We start from the raw sequence: 21,851 nt of genomic DNA, 5'->3' as shown, positions 1-21,851 counted from the left end.
ATGAGCATAAACTCCAAGAATAACACCAAGCCAACAATCACGTAAACAATGCCCCAATCAAACAATTGCCAAACAAGCTAGCAGTAAACAGCCCAACCAAAGAACCTCCAAACTCACTCCCACCAACACTAACAATCCCACTCCCTTCTAGCACTGACATTACCTATCTTGAGCAAAAAACAACCAAGTTCAGAAAGCCACCAAAGATCCGTCAAACTGAACTGAACTGAAGAAATTCATTCTCAATTTTCCTTAAGCAAGCTCTTCTCTTCTCTCCTTAGCTTCAATTCACACCTGTTACTCTTACCAAGCTGTTGAGAACATCACATCACACGTGAAATGCTTAAAACATCTGCAAGTTTTTGTCATAATATTTTAACAACACTGTTAAGGTATTTTCACTAAACTACCCACTGAAAACCCCAAATTCCTCTCCTAGTCACTAAGAACTGAGACAACACACGTTATTTGTGAAGTTATAATTTTCCCACCAGCACTTTACATCTCCTTACACTGTACGAAACTCACTGATATTTTGCTATCCATTCATGCAGTCTGTTCCTATTTTTTCTAGCATATTGAAAAACGTGATTTCTTCAGCAAACCTGACTATTTCACTGTTAATACATGCCTTCGTTTATAAGCCAATTAAAAAGTACCAGTTCTAAGAGAAATAGAATAAGTAAAAGGAAGAAAAAAAGGAACAAATATACTAGCTGTTCACTGAACACTGTAAAATAACAGTTAAAAGAAAATACAGAGGTATTCAACTGCTATTTTAATTCAGGAATTTCCCCCCCCCCATAAACAGTGTATTTTCAACTTGGAAATTGCAAAGAGCCATTATAAAGGGGTAGGAGTAAAACAGAAAATGGACAGGAAATGTCTATATACTTTTAATATTTAGATCTCAAGAATCAAATAAGCTTTATCTCACAATACTTAAGGAACTAGACGATACGGTTATGTACTATCTTTGCGAAACCTTGGAGAGGATTCCAATTCTTTTTGCCTACAACAGATTTTGGCACAACAGGAGATCTTCCACTTGGTTCTTCTTTTGAGCAGGGGTATAGTAGCACCTTCTCTTTATTGCTGCATTGGACTTTGATAACCCAAGTATTAGTGTGATATGGGACATACACACTCCTAAATTCTCTCACACTTGATAATTAACTGGGGCTAAGAGGGCTATTGCATGTCACATTGAACTACTGAGATGGCAGAATCAAACTGCTTCTGTTTGCTCCATTTCAAAGATAAGAAATATACCTATAAATGCCTGATCCAAGTTAGGAAGAACAAATGTAAACACAACTAATAGTTGACTCAACAAAAATCTAGACACCTATGATGATTTGCAAGCAGAGAAACTACATTAACATTATTATGATGCAATTCTACATTTGACTGCCATACTAGGAAACTGCCAGGGAATCATATGCAAACTATCAAATTATCTAAAGGAAGAATGAGGTATAAGCGTAGTAATCATCATCACAAAAGAATGTTGGTGACTAAGTGAGCAAAATGAGTAAGTTTCATTGTCCAATTCTAAATTATATCAATCTTCTTGCACTTGGTTCAAGCAATTTTAGTTCAAGCAAGATAAGGAAAGTCTTTCAAACCAATTGAGGATTTCTCAAATGTAGGAGGAAAAGCAATATCCATCTACTTCCTACGCAATGAAAGCATAAAAAGGAAGAGTTTACTGAAATACTATTCAGTAGAGATGTCAACATCCCAGAAACCCTACAAAATATTCTTTATTTACATCAACCTTTAATTCTAGAAGATTAAGTTAGATCAGCAGTCTAGTTATTACCAAGACTACAGGAATACTCACTGAAATATGGCAAGCAATAGAAGATGAATTAGTAAAGGTTCAAATCTAGCAATGCCAACAAATCTAGAAAACAACACAATGGAAAAGACTCTTGACAAAATTATGGACAGCCTACAAACAAATGGACCATCAAGCAAATCAGTTCAGAATTGCCACATGAGGCATATGACCAGGCTCAAATTACCCTACTTAACAAATATGAAGTTATGTGAAAGACTTAACTCTAATACTGGGAAAATTGGAAGAAAAAAGAAGACAGGAAGATTAGCAGCAAAGGAAATGGACTCAGTTACAGTGATGATGAATGCATCCTTAGAGAACCTAAAGGACTAGGTTAGGAACAGATCACCACATAGGAAACTACTCACAACTAATTAATGGCACATCATCAATAAATCAATCCCAAGCAATTGCTAATTCAGGAAGAAAATCCAACAGATTATGGTAGTAATGGATGCATTATTGGTAGACTGGAGAAAAATAAATCTGTGATTGTTAAGGATCGACACCAACTTAATAGTACATAATTAAACAATAATTTACATTGTTTTTTATTATAGTTATATATTTTAGCTTCCCACTAAGCAAATTTATTATGTAAATATGTGATAGTTTGCATCTAAAATATAAGCTGAGAAAACTGCATAAATCTTTCATTCTGTGCTGCAAAAAATAGATGCTACATATTTTTGAAATTAAAGTATTCTGCAGATACTCAACTAGGAAAATTAACTGCATCTGTTTCATTTTATATTGTGTTATATAACTTGTCTTAAACAATTTAATTTAATTTAATTTAATAATATTTATATACCGCCCTTCTCCCTGAGGACTCAGGGCGGTTCACAGGGCAGAATAAAATACTAAATACAAACGTTAAAACAAGATTAAATAATTGCCCATATTAAAACAGTTGGAATCAAATTCTAAAGCACCAAGTTAAAATTAAAACACAAGAATAAAAACCCCACCAATCCCCATCAGGCTAGGCCGGCTTGAACAAACAGAAACGTCTTGAGATCGCGACGAAAGGAGCGAAGATCGGGCGCCATCCGGAGCTCTACCGGTAGCTGATTCCACAGCTCCGGAGCGCCCACAGAGAAGGATCTCCCCCTGGGGACCACCAATCGACATTCTCTGATCGGTGGCACCCTGAGGAGGCCCTCTCTGTGGGAACGCACAGGGCGCAGGGAGCTTGATGCCGGCAGCAGATGTTCCCTAAGGTACTCCGGCCCCATGCCATGAAGGGCTTTAAACACTGTTACCAGTACCTTGAATCTCACCCGGAAGACAACTGGCAACCAATGCAGCAACAAGTCCCACTTAACGAACAATCTAGTTTCTCTTATATACTACTAGTCCATCCACTATTTTAGTTTGATTTATGTTTCTTTAACTAAGACTATGGAGACTATGCATGGGAAAAAACATGATTTCACACAAGTACACATGGAATAAGACAAAAGGATCATGTGTATGAATCATCCAGTTGACTAAAGCCAAAGTGAGTAGTTTCTACCATAGAAGAAAACAGGTATTAGAACTCCCAAGATCTATCTATGTTGAGACTAGTACAGGCAGTCTTGGGCTTTAAAATGCCTGATTCGTGGACAAATCATACTGAACGCGTACTTTTTAACCAGTTTTCAGTGGTTCATGAAAACGTTGCATGGCTTGAGGAAGGAGAATACCATCTGCCATTTTTAATAATAGGCGACCCATTTGTAAGTATGGGTTCTAATGTATATACTAAGTCAACCTAAAGACAGATTTAGGAATGCATCTTGTTCTGAATCCTGGGGGACTGCCTGTACAACATTACATTTGTAAGCAAACTGCTGTTAAAAAAGCACTGAAAAAATCACCTTCTCCATAATACTGTATTATACCCAAATAATTAAAACGGAAGAATTCTGAAAGCGCCTCTCAAACTAGGTATCCAAATTAGTATCCAACAAAGTATCCAATTAGAGTTATTGTTTTTCTGAGCATGTTCTGGTGTTATCTAGTTTGGGTAATGAAATGTCTGCAAGAAAACAATCTTCTCCCTTATTAGTATTGTTTTATTTATCTGTTTAAAGTTATTTTATTTGATCAAGATTAAAATAAATACATTATCTCTGGTAACTCTTAATGGAGTTCAACATTTTGCTGAAATGACAAGGCTTTAAGGATTTGTTTATAGGTAAGAGGTGGGATGTGGGAAGAAATCTTTTGTCATACTTTAAGAAAGGCGGTTACTAAATTTGTTTACACTGTTGTGATGATTACATACACACACACACACACACACACACACCATCGTGTGAAATTAGGCATTTTATAGAATGCCTAGGAAATCTATAGAATGCCCAAAATGGGACATCAAAATATGAAACACTTAATATTTCACACATCTCCTGGGCCAGAGGTACGCAACCTTGGCTCTTTTATGACTCGTGGACTTCAACTCCCAGAATTCCTGAGCCAGCCATGCTGAGGGGAAAGGAAGAGGTGTCCATGCTGAGCCATGCTGGCTCAGGAATTCTGGGAGTTGAAGTCCACGAGTTATAAAAGAGCCAAGGTTGCCTACCCGTCCTAGGCATTCTATGCAATGCCAAAAAGCAAATTGGCGAATAAAATACTCCTGCTAAAATGCCATCCTAGCCTTCCTTGTTGCAAGAAGTAGGTCAATACTGGTCTTTGTCTCTTGTTTTTTTTTCAGTAAGTTTTATTTTATTCATCTCAAATTGATTTTCACCAGCCAGAACTGGCATGGATCCGATACACAAATAGTCACCTGCATAGTCTCAAATACATGTCACGCTGGAGTGGGTTATACAGACTGAAAAGTGTATACAGAAGTTCCTGTATAAGAACAATATTACCAGTTATATCTACATATGTTGATCTATATTTGGAAGTAATGCAAAAGACACTGGATTTACTAAAGTTTTCCCACAATAGTGCTGCTATCTAATATTATACTGTGATCTATTGCCATTAAAAAGATAACTTATCATCTTCATAGTGAACTATAAGTATGTTACTTTTGACTGAAAACAACTGAACCATAAAAATCCAAGTTTGTTAAAAACAAATCAATTTGCCATTTGTAACCTCTAGGTTGCCTGACTAACCTCTAGGACAGAGGCGCCCAACCTTTTGGGCAGCAGGGACCAGTTCTATGGAGATTTTTCTGCGCACCAGAGGGGCGTAGTTGTGTGTGCTGCCTGTACCCTGCGGATGGGGCTTCACTTTTTTGCGCAGCCCGATCGCTGGCATGCTGCGGCCCGGTGCCAATCCATGGACCGAGGGTTGGGGATCCCTTCTCTAGCACATAGTTCTAGTATAGAACCTGATCACTGTCCCTCGAGTTAAGTTAATTTAATTATTTTTATTACTGTCAGTCAAACGGTTTCAATCTTTCTCTCCCACCTGAAATTCTATGTAAAAATAATCTTTATTCTTTTTTTTGCATACGTGGGCGTTTGATACAGAAAATGTTCTATAAGCAGCTTATGATGAACTTACAAATTTGCAAGATTTCCCAAAGATGCTTTTTCATGAGGCAACTGGACTTTCTTGTTTTTCTTCGAAGACGTTTCGCTTCTCATCCAAGAAGCTTCTTTAGCTCTGACTGGATGGTGGGGAATGGAGAAGCGAAACATCTTCAAAGGAAAACAAAAAAGTCCAGCTGTCTCATGAAAAAGCATTTTTGGGATAACTATAACCCGGATGATTGAGAATCTCCATAGACATTTGCTAGATTTGTTTGATAAAGCATTTATGGAAGCATTTATTAACTTCATAACTTTATTTTAAACTTCAAAAGTATATATGCATGGTCCACTCCATTAATAAGTTTTATAAGCATACATTAATATGGCATCTTGATAATTCTGATTTTTGGAGACTGACTGGATAGGTCCCTGCAGTTTTCTTGACACGATTTTCCAGAAGTGGTTTGCCATTGCCTCCTTCCTAGAGCTGAGAAAAGTGACTGGTCCAAGGTCACCCAGCTGTCTTTGTGCCCAAGGGCAGGAGTTAAACTCATGGGTTTTATTTGGTTTCTAGCCTTATGCCTTAACTACTACACCAAACTAGCTCTTTATGATGATAAATATATGTCCTAGACCAGGGGTGTCAAACTCAATTTCATTGAGGGCCGCATCAGCATTATGGTTGCCCTCAGGGGGCCGGGTGGGTGTGGCCTGGGTGGGCGTGGCCTACTGGGTGGGCGTGGCTAGAGTGCATATGGCCTACTGGGTGGGCGTGGCCAGCTCTACATCGTTCGCATCAAGGGTGCCTATGGGGGCCTGGGCAGGAGTGGGACAGATCTGAGGGTTTCTGGCAGAAGGAGGGTCTCTGGGCCAGGGCCAAGGCAGTGGGGGCCGTTCCCTCACTGTTTCCAGGATGGCTTTGCGGGCCGCATGAAACCACTTTACGGGCCGGATCTGGCCCCCGGGCCTTGTGTTTGACATGTCTGTCCTAGACCAAATGCACAACTTTTTTTAAGCTATAATGCTTTTGAAAATTAGATCAATCATAGTGAATCCACTGTTTCATCCCTTGAGAATTCTGAATACAATCCAAATTTGGGACATATTCCTGCCTACTTTTTAAACTTAGGCAATATGCTACACAAAGCCTAGTTCTGTCCTCAAGGTAAGAGAAACTGGGCACTTCTATCACACATAACCAGTGAGCAACTCCAAATATGCATATACTAAAGCTTTTTATACAGAAAATATTTTTCCTAAAATTTCTATTATTCCAGTTTGGACAAATCATATTATGATGAAAACAAGAAAAAAGCTAGAAATACAATAAATTTTATTCAAATTATATAAAATTAAGATTATATAGCTTCACAATAATTCAGCTGTACTCAGATATTCAGTATACTTTCTTTTTATGGGTTCTACCCATAATTATTGGCTCTGAATGGTTACAGGCAAATAACAGATTTCTTTTGTGGGGTGTGTGTATATTTTAAATAAACTTCTAGACAGCAATGATGATTATCTAACAAAAGTTAAGTTTACACAAGTTTAATTAAAGCAAAAATTAGAAATAAAGTATGTTCTTTCAACTTTACTATTTCCAATTAAAGAATTTTTACTCATATTGAGTACTAATAAAAACAGAGGTAAACATCTAGTTCCACACATACCAGTTATTTATAAACTGTGTATCATTGGGAAAAAACAAACATTTATGAACATATTTGCTTAGATTTGAATCAGTACAATTTTTCATATTGTTATTATGATTGCCCACGGATAGATGCTTTACAATTCTGTTTTATTTTCAAGGCAATGTGATTTCCTTGTAGCATTTGAATTACAGCTTTTTAGGGGGAAAATTCTGAATGCAATCTTCATAAAAGTATTTTTTTAAAAAAATCACATATTTGGGAAACAATACACCGAGACTATGTTTTAATATTTGCAGTTACTCAATCTAGCTTTACAATACATTTGACATTCATAAGACTGCCAAATAATCCATTATTGATCATATATATATATAAATTGCTAACAGATGTGTCTATATATTATATTGTCATTTGATGTCATACTGAGTTGGTATTTTCTTTATCCTTATTAGTAAAATATATCCTAGACAGATGCAATGACAACAATAGTTAGAAATAACAATGCAGCCAAATACAAAGCACATTCATTCACAAATAAGTTTAATCGTAAATTTTAGCACAGAGTTATCATCAAATGAGATTACTTTTCCAGTAAATACATGTGAGAACTTTGTTCAAGTTTTTTTTAAATGGGTGCTTAAATTAAGAATGTTTATGTATGTTGACTTGAAAAAGCCATACAAAATTTCAGTTAACAATAGAAGAGGGGAGAAGATATGCTGGTCTTTAATAAATTCCTTCAACTATAGTTTGGAATGGGTGAAAGCTAGTGTTGCAAGAAATGACTTCTGTGCATGCTGTTGGTCAATTACTCCAAACGTCCAAAGGTACAAATCTTACATCACTGACATGTAGTAGAAAACCAGGGAACTGATCCTTCTGGCAGAAGAAAGTGAAAATCAACAATAAATTCAACCCATAACTTTCACTAGTTCTGACCAAAAAGATGTTTCCTGAGTGTGAAATTTGGAATTTTTAACTATCGTTTCGATTATTGGTTTCTTCATATTGTTTAGAATTTGGCCACAATTATGTTTGCATTAATAAAATTATTACCTAAAATTGATATTAATCAGAGAAGTTGGCAAAAATATTTGGATTAGTAACAGGAACCCACCAACTAAGGATTACCCTAATCTTGAAATGCTTTTGCTAGCTTTTTTTATAGTGAATTTACTGGAAAAATAAATATTAGAGACATTTAAAAAGAAATAGTACTAAAGGAGCAATAAATTTTTTTAGATATAGCTTACATCTACATTCACATATATAAACTGTAAATTGTGAATCAACTTAACCGTTTTAGCTTTGTTTCCTATAAAACAAGTATATGGTTAGTTACGCTTCGAAATCAATTCTTCAAAGATACTTCAGAACATGCAGTATGATACAACGGTTACAGTGTTGGATTAGGACTAGGAAGACCCATTTTCAACTCCACCTCAACCAATGAATCTCATTGGATTACTCTGGGCCAATCACTCACTCTCTCAAACCAACCTATACTGCAAGGTTATTATTACCGGAAAGAGGGAAGCACACCAATTTAAGAGCATATTTAAAACTGTTTTGTTTTTGTAGAATTTAAACTAGCTTTAAAAAAAAACTGTCTTCAACAGGCAATTATTCAGACAAAATAGATTTGTACACTACCAACTTTCTATGCTGTATAAAAAAATTAACAATTGTACAAGATTACAAATGGTTTCTGCATATTTTCTTAAATATTATTTTTTAATAAAACACTTTTGAAAATGTGAATATATTTTTATAAATTTAATATCCATTAACTTTAGTACATACAAAAAGTCATTTAAATTGAACATTTAAACTGGGGATAAGTCATTTCTTTCAACCTAGTTATATCTTCTGGTTTTGAATATTTTCTAGTGTTGTGGCTAAACTGAATTTTAGATCAAATACATAATTAACATGTGCCAGCAATAATTTGCTACATAACTATAAACTATAACCAACTTTCAATGAGGAATGTAATAAAATTTCTACAAAGATAGTCTATAAGTCCTAGTCTGAAGTTCCTTTCTGGATTAGTTTAATGAAATATAAAAAAAATCAATCACTTGAGGGACAAATTATCTTGCATTAAGACAAAAATCAAAAGAAAAGCATTTTTCTCATGGAATAGTTGTGGCATTCTAAACTGAAGCATTCCATATAGCAATATACCATAATCTGGTTTTTAAAATTATTAAAATATCAAGCGTTAGGGTTGGGTAGGGGGTGGGGGAAGGGGTTGTTAAAGATAAAATGTATTGAAAAACTTTTCAATAAAAAAAATATCAAGCGTTAGGCTATTTTCTACATTTAATACTTTGAACTAGAATAGCTACTGCAACATGTCTTTAAAAATCACTTTGGTGCTTACATTTACAAAAAAAAATGAATATAAATAACAATAGTAACTAGTGCTCATATACCATACGCAACACTAACTGCAGACTAACCAAGACCCAAATATTGCTTAATAAAATCTTAAGACCTAAAACTTTTAAAAGGTACCACATTCACCAATTCCTTTTAAATGTACTACTAGTAAAATCTAACCTTAGTTTACAATTGCAATTTTAAAAGTTCACATTTTTTGTAAGTGACTCAGATAAAAATCTAGAGTAAACAATACGTTCTGGCCCAATCAGAATTCCCCCTTTTGTGATCAAACATTTTATACATTCCACAGTATTCACACTTTGTCAATGATATTGCCTCAGCTTTATCCATCCTCCTGTATCAAGCTGAAGTAATATTTTAATTCTACTTTATCAGAATTGTTGAACAATTCACTTACAGGGCTTTCAATAACTATAACTCCTCCAAAAAGTACACTTGTTAAAAGAAGCAAACCAGCTGTTCAAATAAGTAAAAACTGCTTTTAGCTAACTAAAATTAACCTGTACATAGAAATACTGTCATCCAAAAATATATGAACTAGCATATATCTGCATCATAGATTTTTATCCAGAAGTAACTGCACTAAAATTAGCACTTACACAATGGAGCATTTCATAATAAATATACTGATGAACATTCTAAGAAATATTTAATATTTAATTAAATATTTAATAAAAAGGGTAGTTGTTAAAAGTGCTGCTCCAAGAATTATTTTTAAATATTTTATAGCTTGTACCCATGTTCTCATATACCTACAGAAGAGTGTGCTTTCTTTTGATAGATACACATATAAAAATGTCTGTATAAAATCTTAAAAGATAATTTGATTTTTTTAAAAAAGAAATATTGTGCAGAGTGACTGCATCCATGTTCATTCTTGCCGCAACTTACCATGCATTTCAAAATTTGGGGGCGGTATTAAACTATTGTTTTTGTAGTAGTTCAACTGTTGTCTGAGGATAGATTCCAAGTAATGGCATTAAGGGAAAAATCTCTTTAAACGCAATACAGAAAAAAGTAACCTGCATATAATTTGGATAATTCATAGCATTCCTTGTTACCATCGTATTGACATTCAAGATTCAAGAACACTAGATCATCTAGTACTGGTAGTTTCATTTTTCTATTTAGAAGAATTAATACATTTTTGGAAAAGACTGTCTAGGGACCTGGACTACTGTACCAATATGCTGATGATATCTCATTGTACTATCTCTATAAATCTGAACATAAAAAACAGTAGAGATTGATGGGTAGCAGCAAAAGATTTGATGTTAAAAACAAAAGGCTACTGGACAGTAGGAAAGATCATGACACTTTATGATGGGTTGAATATTAACATCACTGCATTTCCCTAAAAAATCAGTTTTATGATCTGAGAGTGCTTGCTTCTGGATTCTGATGTGGCCACCAATGACTGGAATATTTTTGGTGGTTTTGGGGTTTTTTTTGCTCGCTTAAGTTTCCTGGAGAAAGCTGATCTGGTCACTGTCACACATGAGTTAGTCACATTCAGGATTGATTATTACATTGCACTGAATGCAGAGCAGGCCTCAGAATATTCAGCTCCTGAATAACAGTAGTAAAATATAACAATTAGAACAGGTGATTCTACTCTTGGTACCAACTCTTGCAAATCCCATTTGAATTGGAGCATGACGTTTGGCTGAGGATGCTACAAAATATGGCCTCTCAAGTACGGTCCAAATATTCTAATATTTCTTCCCTTCCCAGAAAATGCATAATAGGTGATTTTTTAAAAAATAAAAAATAAACGAATTAGCCCAGACTTCCTACACACCCATCCAATGGGGAGTGAAGAGCAGGAGCTTCTTCAGGGGAGGAGAAGCAGAGAGACAAGCGGACAAACGACGCCCAAGAGCAAACTGAAGCAGCGCAAGAAAAGCTTCCGAATTCAAGGTGGCCAAAAAAGAAAAGAAAAAGGGCCCCGGCCTCCCGGGAAACCTCCGAAGGGGGCTCCGAGGAGGAGCGGCAGAAGTCTCCCAACCCTCGACCGAGCGAACGCGGCGTCCGGCTGCCCGACAGACCGCGGAAGCTCAGCCCAGCTCCTCCTCCTCCTCCTCCTCTCCCCGGCGGGGCCACCGCCACCCGGCCCTGCCTGCACACGCCCCCCCACCCCACCCCCGAGCCCCTCCGGCTCCCGGGCACCGCGGCCAGCCGGGCCCAGACAGGCAGCGGGGTCTGCGCTCCCTCCAGGCCCGCCTGGCCGACAGCCCTTCGGAGGAGCGGGCGCCAGACCCGCCGACTTTGCTCACCCTTCTTCGGCGCGGGCTCCTCCTTCGTTCCCCGCAGCAGCGGGAGTCGCCGCTGCCGCCTCCAGCCGGACAGGCGACCCCTCAGAGCCACTCCGGAGCTGCTGCCGCCGCCGCCGCCGCCTCCCGCCGCCACCGGGGGAGGGAGCAAGGGGGGGGTCCGTGCTGGGGCGGCTGCTGGGGCGGGCAGCGCGGAAGGGGCGGCGGGGGAAGGCGGGATGGCTGGCGGGGAGGGGGGGGTCTTCCAGGCGCCGCCGCCGCCGTCGCCGCCTCTCCCGACCTCGCTTGGAACCGCTCCGGCTTCCCAGTCGCTCCTGTCCCTCCTCCTCCGCCGCCGCCGCCGCCGCCGCCGCCGCCTCCTCCTCCTCCGCTCGCTGCGTGTCTCAGCCAGCCAAATCCAAATCAAAATAGTGTCACACAATATGGCGGCACCTCCAGTTGGCAAGCCTCGCGAGAACTGGCCCCGAAGGCTAACGGGAGAGCGGAGGAGGAGGAGGAGCTCCCGCGTTGCCTCGGTGACGGGTTGTTGCCGCCGATTTGCCCGGCGCGAGCGGCTTGATGCCAAGTGATGGCTTTCGCAAGTTCTTCCAGGGTGAGAAGAGGACCAGCGCGACCGGGAACCGAAAAGTGACACGAGATGGGAGATCCCTCTTAAAATATCTTCCACGCTGAAGTTGAAATCCGCTCCTCCTCCATTAACCTCTGCGGATCATCATTCAAACCAGGAAATGTAGCGGGTACTTAGACCACGGAACCTGAATTTAGCCCATATAAGGGAGCCAGGGGACACGGTGGCTCAGTGGGTTAGGACGCTGAGCTTGTCAATCAGAAGGTCAGCAGTTTGGCAGGTCGAATCCCGAGTGCCGTGTAACAGAGTGAGCGCCTGTTACTCATCCCAGCTTCTGCCAACCTAGCAGTTCGAAAGCACGTAAAAATGCAAGTAGAAAGAAAGGGGCCACTCCGGTGGGAAGGTAACAGCGTTCCGTGTGCCTTTGGCGTCTAGTCATGCCGGCCACATGACCACGGAGACGTCCTCGGACAAGTGCTGGCTCTTTGGCTTTGAAACGGAGATGAGCACCGGCCCCTAGAGTTGGAAACGACTAGCACGCATGTGCAGGGGAACCTTTACCTTAAGGGAGCCAGCTCCACCTCCGCATGCATTGGCACCGTAAAACTATCACGCACAGCGAGAAGGGGATTGCTGCGGAATATCTCCAGCCTGGTGCTACCTTTATAAAGATTAGCCTAATTGCCACGGAATGGTGGGCAGGTTTTCTATACCCCAACCCACGAGAAAACACTTGACTAATTGTGGATTTTTATTTTTTAAATGCCATTCGACGCACTTAATATACGATATTAATAATGATGATCTAGCAAGCCAATTTGGCAGCAAGTCCTTTATTCTGCTGAGTAATCTGAGAATTTAAAACAGGTATTTCTCCTTTGCCTGAGGATATATTTGCAATGTTAAGACTCACACTTGGGAACTAGTAAAAACAAATGATACCGTGATCATTAGAAAATAATGGCCCTTTTCAGCAGAAATAGGAATAGGCAGAGTGAGTTAATAGCTATGGAGACTGAACAATAATATTTATGAAATATTAGGAACTCTCCCAATAGATGCACAGGCAAAGCTTTGCAATTATTTTGGGTTATTATTGTTATTATGGCCCTTTCTGTCTTTCCCTCTAACACAATACATATGTTTCTTAGTTATTTCAAAGCTTTCTTTTAGTCAGTGCTTTTTTGGTAAAAGAAAAAGGTACCGGAACTCACACATGTCATACAACCCGCCTTGCATACCCTACAAGGTTCCATCCAAAAAAGGTGCCGGAACTCCGTTCTGAGCGTTCAATGAGAAAAAAGCCCTGCTTTTAGTAGAACTGCTGGGTAGTGTATTATTAAAAATCAGTTTAAAAGATCCCCAAAGTTATCTCATAAATAAAACCTTACAAATTATTTAGTGGACTCTGAGCATTTTTGAGTCATTAAAACATTTTTATGATTATTACCAAGAAATGGAAGCATTATTTTACTGAATGACCAGGAAAATGCTTTGAATAACATAATGATTTTGCATCTGCAGATCTGGGAGTGGGATGCAGAGAACCTACATCAGGCATGTCTAACTCGCGATGTCACATGACATTGCGCGACGTATTGGGACTTTTCCCCCATTGCTGGCAATGGGCCAGGTGCGGTTTTGGCGTGATGCATCCAGCCCATGGGCCCGCAGTTTAACATGCCTGACCTACATTAGCCTTTTAAAACAAGTACCTATGGTGATTCTCAGTCATCCAGGTCATGGTTGTCCCAAGGTTGCTTTCTTTCAAAAGACAGCTGGACTTTCTTTTGCTTGAAGATGTTTCACTTCTCATCCAAGAAGCTTCTTCAGTTCTGACTTGTGGCGAATGAAAGGATTTATATTCCTTGCAATCATGTAGTTGATAATCCTCTTTCTGACAGACACTGAGGCCACTTGGGGGTTTATCTGTGCCCTCAGGGTCATCTGAATCCTACAGTTTGTGATTTTTTTTTCTGGAAATCTGTTCATGCTCCTGCACCATTCAAAGGGTGTTCACCCCAAAGCACATATTAAATGTCTGTGGAGATTCTCAGTCATCCAGGTCCAAAACCTTCTTTTTTGAACAAGCTGGCCTGGTCTGACAGGATGGGGTTGAGTTTTTTATAATTAGTTTTAATTTTTAATATGTATTAATTACGGGCATAGTTGTTTAATCACTTTTTAATTTTTGTATCCTGTTTTTTATTATGTATTGCCCTGTTCACCGCCCTGAGTCCTTCGGGAGAAGGGCGGTATACAAATTAAATTATTAAATTAAATTAAATTAAACCACAACCTGGATGACAACCATGACCTGGATGACTGAGAATCCCCATAGACATTTAGCTAACCACTTTGGGATGAACACCTTTCAATGCTGCGGGAGTTTAAATGGATTTCCAGAAAAAAAAATTGTGGACTACAGGATTCAGGTGACACTGAAGGCAAAGATAAACCTCCAAGTGGTCTCAACGACTTTTAAAACAAGCAGGGGGGAAAAAACCCTTTAAATTTAGGCTAAATTCATGATGAAAGCACATGCAATTTTTTTTAAAAAATAAATAAAACATATCTTAGTATAAATTGTACTGAATTCAGTGATTTCACAAACAGATCATGAATAACCACCAGATTGTGAAGAACATAATTTCCATAACAACCTAAATTCCAGTTAATCATTAAATTCTAAAATGGGGTAGGTATTTTTTCAGCACTTTCATAACTTTGAATGCTTGCTGAACAAGTTGCTGCCTTACTGAATGGTTGCTACCTATAAGGGTATGTTTCCACTTAGAAAGTCAATGTGGAACAGCGGTTCCCAACCTTTTCTATACCCTGCACCCCTAGAACGCTTCTGATATATTCTTGCACCCCTTACAAAATTAATACCTGGTTATGCATATACACTAAAATTTTGAAACTTCTAAATCCACGTTTTTGCACCCCCTAGAATATCGTCTCGCACCTCCAGGGGGTGTGAGCACCCCCAGTTGGGAATCCCTGCTGTAGAAAAACAATAACAGAAGAGATTTGGTTGGTTTAAATGTGAAATCATTCTTAAGGAAACCGCAAATTCTGTTACATTCTTTAGGGTAGCTAAGAAGAAGAAGCCACAAAAACTTTGCAAAGTATTACTGCGTGTTCAATACTTATTGTAATGTATTAGGCCTTTTACTTGAACTGTTTTCAGGTGTCTTTGAATGCTGCTTGAGATTGCTTAATTAGGGTGTCTGTGTAACGGTTGATGACTGCCCAGACATGCAGTCTCCGGGACGATCATTGGTTGGCTCTGGGGCAGGAATAGGTTCCTTTAAACCTATTGGCCACCGCCTAGTTGCCAACCATATAAGTAGCTGCGTAGAAGCCTCTGTTCTCAGTTCTGTTCCTGTTACTACAATAAAGCAATGTTCCTGTTTGAACCCTCTCATCTCACCTCTTGGTTCCCAAGAATCCACTACACAACACTTATGATAGATGAAACAAACATACAGAAAACGTATAAAACTCATTACTTATATTAGACATATAATTGCTCATTAATTGAGGAACAGGCTCAGTCCACCCCACTCAGGCTGGCAGAAGGGGCGTACTGTGGAGCCTGTCGGTCAAGGAATGCCAACTGTGGGGTGCAGGAGAAGAGCATTTTCTGCTGTGGTTCCCACCTTCTAGAACAGTATGTCTTTTGAGGTGACATCCACTGTTATTCTCTTGACGTTCTGGGTGGGCCTTAAAACCTGGTTCTGCTGATTGGCAGACACCTCCACCCTGCTGTATATTGGTTCCTCCTCAGCTGATTTTTGTTAATTTTAATTCTGATATTTATCATTTTAATGTTGAATGTTTTATATTGTCATTTTTATCTTCTTGTAAGCTGCCTGGAGTCACTCGGTAGTGAGATGAGTGGCATATGAATTTAATATTAACAGATAAATAAAAACAGTGACTCCAGTAATGAAAAGGATATTTAAGATACAGACCAGTCAGCCATTAATGGATGATTAATTAATCAAAACAATTTTTAACGTTTGTATATTTCCTAAAATAGTTAATACTATATCTTCTGTATCATATGTAGCCAGCACTATATTTCTTGGGCTTTATGCATCACCTACTATAAAACTCTTGTGATAATTTGTGGAAACCATGTAACATATTCTGTTTTAGAATATGTTATATGCTTTCCACAGATTATCACAGAATTTTGTAGTAAAATAGTAATCAAGGAAGGAACAGAAACAGGCTGTGCAGATAGGAAATGGAAGAACTTCTGTTCCTATGCATAAGTGGTAACACCTAAGATCCTGATATGCAGATTAAACTTGATTCCTCCTCTGCATGGATCACTCTTCCTCAGGGAGAACCTTTGCACGGTTTGCCAGGTTAGGGGACATTAGGATGGCAAAAAATAATTCATCTCCAATTTTTAGGATGGAATGTATAAAGCATTTATCTTTTGCTAGGACAATAAGAATGCCCAAAATGCCATCTGTTTATCTTTTGTAGTTCAATTATCCAATTGGTAACATGGTTATAGGTTTAAAGATGTAGAAGAATGAGGCTAGCTTGATCATTGTTGTTGTTGTTGTTAGTTGTGAAGTCGTGTCCAACCCATTGTGACCCCATGGACAACGTTCCTCCAGGCCTTCCTGTCCTCTACCATCTCCTGGAGTCCATTTAGGTTCACGCCTACTGCTTCAGTGACTCCATCCAGCCACCTCATTCTCTGTCGTCCCCTTCTTCTCTTGCCCTCAACCTTTCCCAGCATTAGGCTCTTCTCCAGTGAGTCCTTCCTTCTCATAAGGTGGCCAAAGTATTTCAGTTTCAACTTCAGGATCTGGCCTTCTAAAGAGCAGTCAGGGTTGATCTCCTCTACGACTGACCGGTTTGATCGCCTTGCAGTCCAAGGGACTCGCAGGAGCTTGATCATTAGACTATCTGTAATGAAAAGGAGGCAGAGCTAGAGAAAACTGCAATAGTCCTGCTTTTATAACAGAGTAGGAAGGGACCTTGGAGTAGGAAGGGACCTTGGAGATCTTCCAACCCAACCACCTGCTCAAGCAGGGGACCTATACCATTTTGGACAAATGACTGTCCATTCCCTTCTTTAAAAACTCCAGTATTGGAACACTCACAACTTCCGGAAACAAACCATTCCACTCATTAATTGTTCTTACCGACAGAAAATGTCTCCTTAGTTCTAGGTTCATTCTGTTTGTTAATCTTTCATTTGTTACTTCTTTTCTTGCCCTCAGTTGCTTTGGAGAATAGGTCGTTCCCCTCCTCTCCGTGACAGCCCTTTAAATATTGGAAGACTGCTATTATGTCATCCCTAGTTGTTCTCTTTGTTAGACTAGACTAGGGGTAGGCAACCTCGGCTCTTTTATGACTCATGGACTTCAACTCCCAGAATTCCTGAGCCAGCTATGCTGGCTCAGGAATTCTGGGAGTTGAAGTCCATGAGTCATAAAAGAGCCGAGGTTGCCTACCCCTGGACTAGACATTCCCAGTTCCCACAATCTTTCATCATACCGTTTAGCTTCCAACCCCCTAATCATCATTGTTGCTCTTCTCCGCACTCTTTAAGAGTTTCGATATCTTTTTTTGTATTGCGGTGACCACACACAAAAAAGCAATATTGTCACTTCACGTGATCTTGATACTAGCCCTCTGTTGATAATAGCCTAGGACTATATTGGCCTTTTTTTGGCAGCTGTAGCACACTGCTGGCTCACATTTAAGTGGTTGTGCACCAGACCAATTACAAATCACCACCTCTTGCATAGGAATCATTCAGATCCTGTCTTCCTTCCCTCAACTGTTGCCAAGAAAAAAGGATCTTAATTTCCAAACTCACAGAGCTTACCAAGCTGGAGAAGATGGAATAATTATGGGCTTTGTGATGCCATCGTCATTATCTTTGTTGAGGTTCTCTTTGATTTCTTTAAAAGAGCAGCTGCAAATAGAAATATCAAATCCTGCTCTCAAAATCAAAAGCATCTGTATATTGTCATGACTGAATTGGTGCTTGACACAGGTACAGCCCTTGTTAGCTTTTCTAAATATAGTAAGCACTTACTTTGCAGAATGATGATCCCACAGTTTTGCAAGATAATACAGTTAACACTGCTAATTTCCTCTTTATCATCTACCATTCTTGCTCGGAGTACACAAACACCCTCATCCATTAGGTTGCCTTGGAGCTCTTTCCATCTGTTCCACTTGCAGCAATTAAAAGAACTAAACTCTCTTAAATCTCAGGGATCACAGATGTTTGCAGCTTAAAGAACATTATATTGTTTTCCATTTGAGTTTTTGGGTTGAGGGAGGGTGAGAGATGATGGGAAAGACTGAGCTTCCGCCAAAGGACCCTTCTACATACTTGGCCACAAATAGACTACTTGGAGCCAAGCAACGTGGAGCCTTAACTAATTTCAGCATTCACTTAAGCTAAATTATTTATGACAATCCCCACAGAGGCTCCAGCTTTAAATATATGGAGTTATCTGTATTCAATCTACTGCTTTTAAGTTAGGTCCCAAACTAAAACAAAGGATTAATTGTTCCTAGTGGCAACTAACACAGTAGTTGGGAATACAGTAACTGAAGCTGAAACCAAATTTGTGATCTCTTGGAGGGGGGGAGGGGAACAGAAGGAGGATTTCTGCCATTTTTGAAGCCAGTAATTTATGTTCGTTCACGAAGAGAAAGTTTCATATTTTCACACAAGCAGCTGAAACAACACCATTGTCTAAAAATATGGTCAGTCACTCATACCAAAATCTCAGACACCCCACCACAAAGCAATGTGATGGAGATTTAAAAACAGGGATTCCAAGTATGGTATGTCAAGTTGACATGAGAGCAATTGGGGGGGGGGGGAAAGAGAGAGAAAGACCTCAAGATTTTTAAACTAGAGGCTGTGAAGGTTCCTTCTTCATGAAAAATGAAAGTGGAAAATGTTAAGTTGTGGGCTCTGGACCGCATGGCCAAGATGGACGACGCAGGACAACAGGGTTCATTCTTTATTGATGAAGCACAGACTTGGCAAACAAAGGGGCAACTGCCCCTCTTATATACCTAGCCAGGTATACTTGGAACCAATCCCATTGTCCGGATTTCCTGCCAAGGACTGCCCTGCCAATCCTGACAGGGCACTCTGCCACCTGGTGGTGTCAGTGGCTATCTCTGTGTAACATCTCCTATATACATATATACATAACACCCCTTCCCCCATACAAAAAAATACAAATAATAATGGAAACAATAAACAACTAATGGACAAAAAACCTTGCAGAGTGGAGCTTGATTTAGCACATAATAACCCTAGCCTCAAGACCTTACATAGTCCTTGAGATACGCCGGTGGCCTATGGATCCTTGCTGACCGTTTCACTGTCTGCCCCGCATTCTGGACACCCGGGTCAGCAAGAGCAACTGGGTCTGCATTGTAATCATCAATTGGGACGCCAACTGGGTTCTGATTTCCAGCCAGCTGTTGCTCTGGAATCACACTATGTGGCTTTTCGGGTTGTCTCTTCCTCAACTGATCGATGTGTCTTCTCACCTCACGACCCTCCTCCACCTTTACAATGTATGATACAGGCCCCATTTTGTCCACTACCACCCCCTGAATCCAGGTATGCCCTCGACCATAGTTCCGGGCCCAAATCTTTTCACCAATGTGAAGTTCTCTGATGGTGTCTGGTTGCTGCTGTTGAGCTGCCACTCTGTCTGGGTGTAGTCTGTCCAACTTAGTAATGAGTCGCCTTCCCCAACGCAACTCAGCAGGGCTCTTGCCCGTAGCTGTGCATGGTGTGGTATGTTGTGCCAAAAGAAACTGAGCTATCCGGTGATGCCAATCTCCACTGATGATGCGCCTCAATGCGTCCTTGGTTGTCCTCACCATTCGTTCTGCCAAACCGTTAGTTGACGGGTGGAAAGGCGCTGATGTGACGTGCCTAATCGAGTTGGCTCTGGTAAATGCCTGGAAATCAGCAGATGTGGATTGTGGGCCATTATCAGAGACCAAGACATCAAACAACCCATGAGTGGCAAAAAGACCCCGGAGCACCTGAATTGTCTTTGCAGTGGTCATGCTATCGACTGGAACTACTTCTAGCCATTTAGAGTGACTGTCCACTACTACCAGGAACAATTGTCCCTGAAAGGGCCCAGCGTAATCAATGTGTAACCTAGACCATGGGGTGTGAGTTGCTTCCCATTTATGAATGGGAGCCTGTGGCTGTTCTGGCCTTGACCTCTAACACATGTAGCACCCCGCTACCTGCTTCTCTACGGCTTTGTCAAGGCCAGGCCACCATAAGTAGCTCCTAGCTAGTGCCTTCATCCTTACTATGCCAGGATGCCCCTCATGTAATGATTGTAAGACCCTTTCCCTCAATTTCTCTGGAATAATAACTCTACTACCCCACAACAGACATCCTTTATGAGAAGACAACTCATGCCTCCTCACAAAATATGCCTGGAATTCCAGACCTGGGCTCCTGTCCTGCCACCCAGATGCTACCCATGTGATGACCCTGCTCAGTACCTTGTCTGCTGTGGTGCCAGCAGCAATATCCTTCACCTGTAGAGGGCAATCTGGAAGATATTGGATGAGTAGGATCTGCTCCACCGGTGCTGGGTCAGGGTCATTGCTCATCATTGGCAATCTGCTTAATGCATCTGCATGGCCCATGTCCTTTCCCAGTTTATGGACTAGTTTGCAAGCATAGGCGGATAGAAAAATGGACTACCTAAGCATTCTTGAGGAAAGAATTTGTGGTGTTTGTTTGTCAGTTGTGAACAACCCCAACAATGGTTTGTGATCAGTAAAAATGGTTTGTGATCAGTAAAAAACTCCCTGCCATACAGGTAATCATGGAATTTTTTTTACTCCTGACACAATTGCCAGTGCTTCCTTGTCAATTTGTGCATAATTCCTTTCTGCTTTTGACAGAGTTCGGGAGTAGTATGCAATAGGCCTTTGCTCCCCATTTTCCTCTATATGACTTAATACAGCACCCACCCCATAAGGGAATGCATCACACACGATGCAGATAGGCTTATTTTCTATAAAATGTGTGATTGTTGAGTCACTGGATAAAAGTTGTTTGAGATTTCTAAAGCTCTGTTCATGGACCTCAGTCCATTTCCATGGGGTTTTCTTATCAAGCAGTCTGTGTAAAGGTTCTGCAATTGCTGCTTTGTGAGGTAAAAACGCGTGATAGAAGTTAAGTAACCCCAGAAAAGCTTGCAATTCAGCCTTATTTGTTGGGGTTGGAGCCAACTTAATTGCTTTTACCTTAGAGTCAGTGGGGTGAATACCTTTGGCATCAATCCTGAACCCTAAGAACTCAGTGGATGCCACCCCAATGCTGCACTTACTTTTTTTAAGTTTAAGCCCAGCAGCGCGAAATCTGCTTAAAACTGCTTGCAGCCTGTCAGCCAAGATCTCTTCAGATTCCCCAGCGATGAGGACATCGTCAAAATAGGGCATACACCAGGAATGCCCTTCAGAGTCCTTTCCATCACTTCTTGAAAAATCCCAGGAGCTACTAAGATACCGAACTGTAACCGGTTGACTCGGAAAGCTCCTCTATGTGTCACTATT

At 40.1% G+C, this 21,851-nt stretch overlaps 1 protein-coding gene across 1 annotated transcript in view; it reads right to left on the bottom strand.

Annotated features, from left to right (window-relative positions):
- The window catches only part of TAB2 (TGF-beta activated kinase 1 (MAP3K7) binding protein 2), a 50,579-nt gene extending 38,523 nt beyond the window's left edge, over positions 1-12,056 (bottom strand). Inside the window, exon 1 of the mRNA XM_083349521.1 lies at positions 11,672-12,056. The gene's annotated coding sequence lies outside the window, so the exon portion shown is untranslated. The remainder of the gene's footprint in view (positions 1-11,671) is intronic.
- Positions 12,057-21,851: the final 9,795 nt, after the last annotated feature.

Source organism: Vipera ursinii (genome assembly GCF_947247035.1).
Source record: "Vipera ursinii genome assembly, chromosome: 1".
In the NCBI taxonomy this organism is placed as follows: Eukaryota; Metazoa; Chordata; class Lepidosauria; order Squamata; family Viperidae; genus Vipera; species Vipera ursinii.
This window is presented reverse-complemented; position numbering and strand designations above follow the sequence as displayed.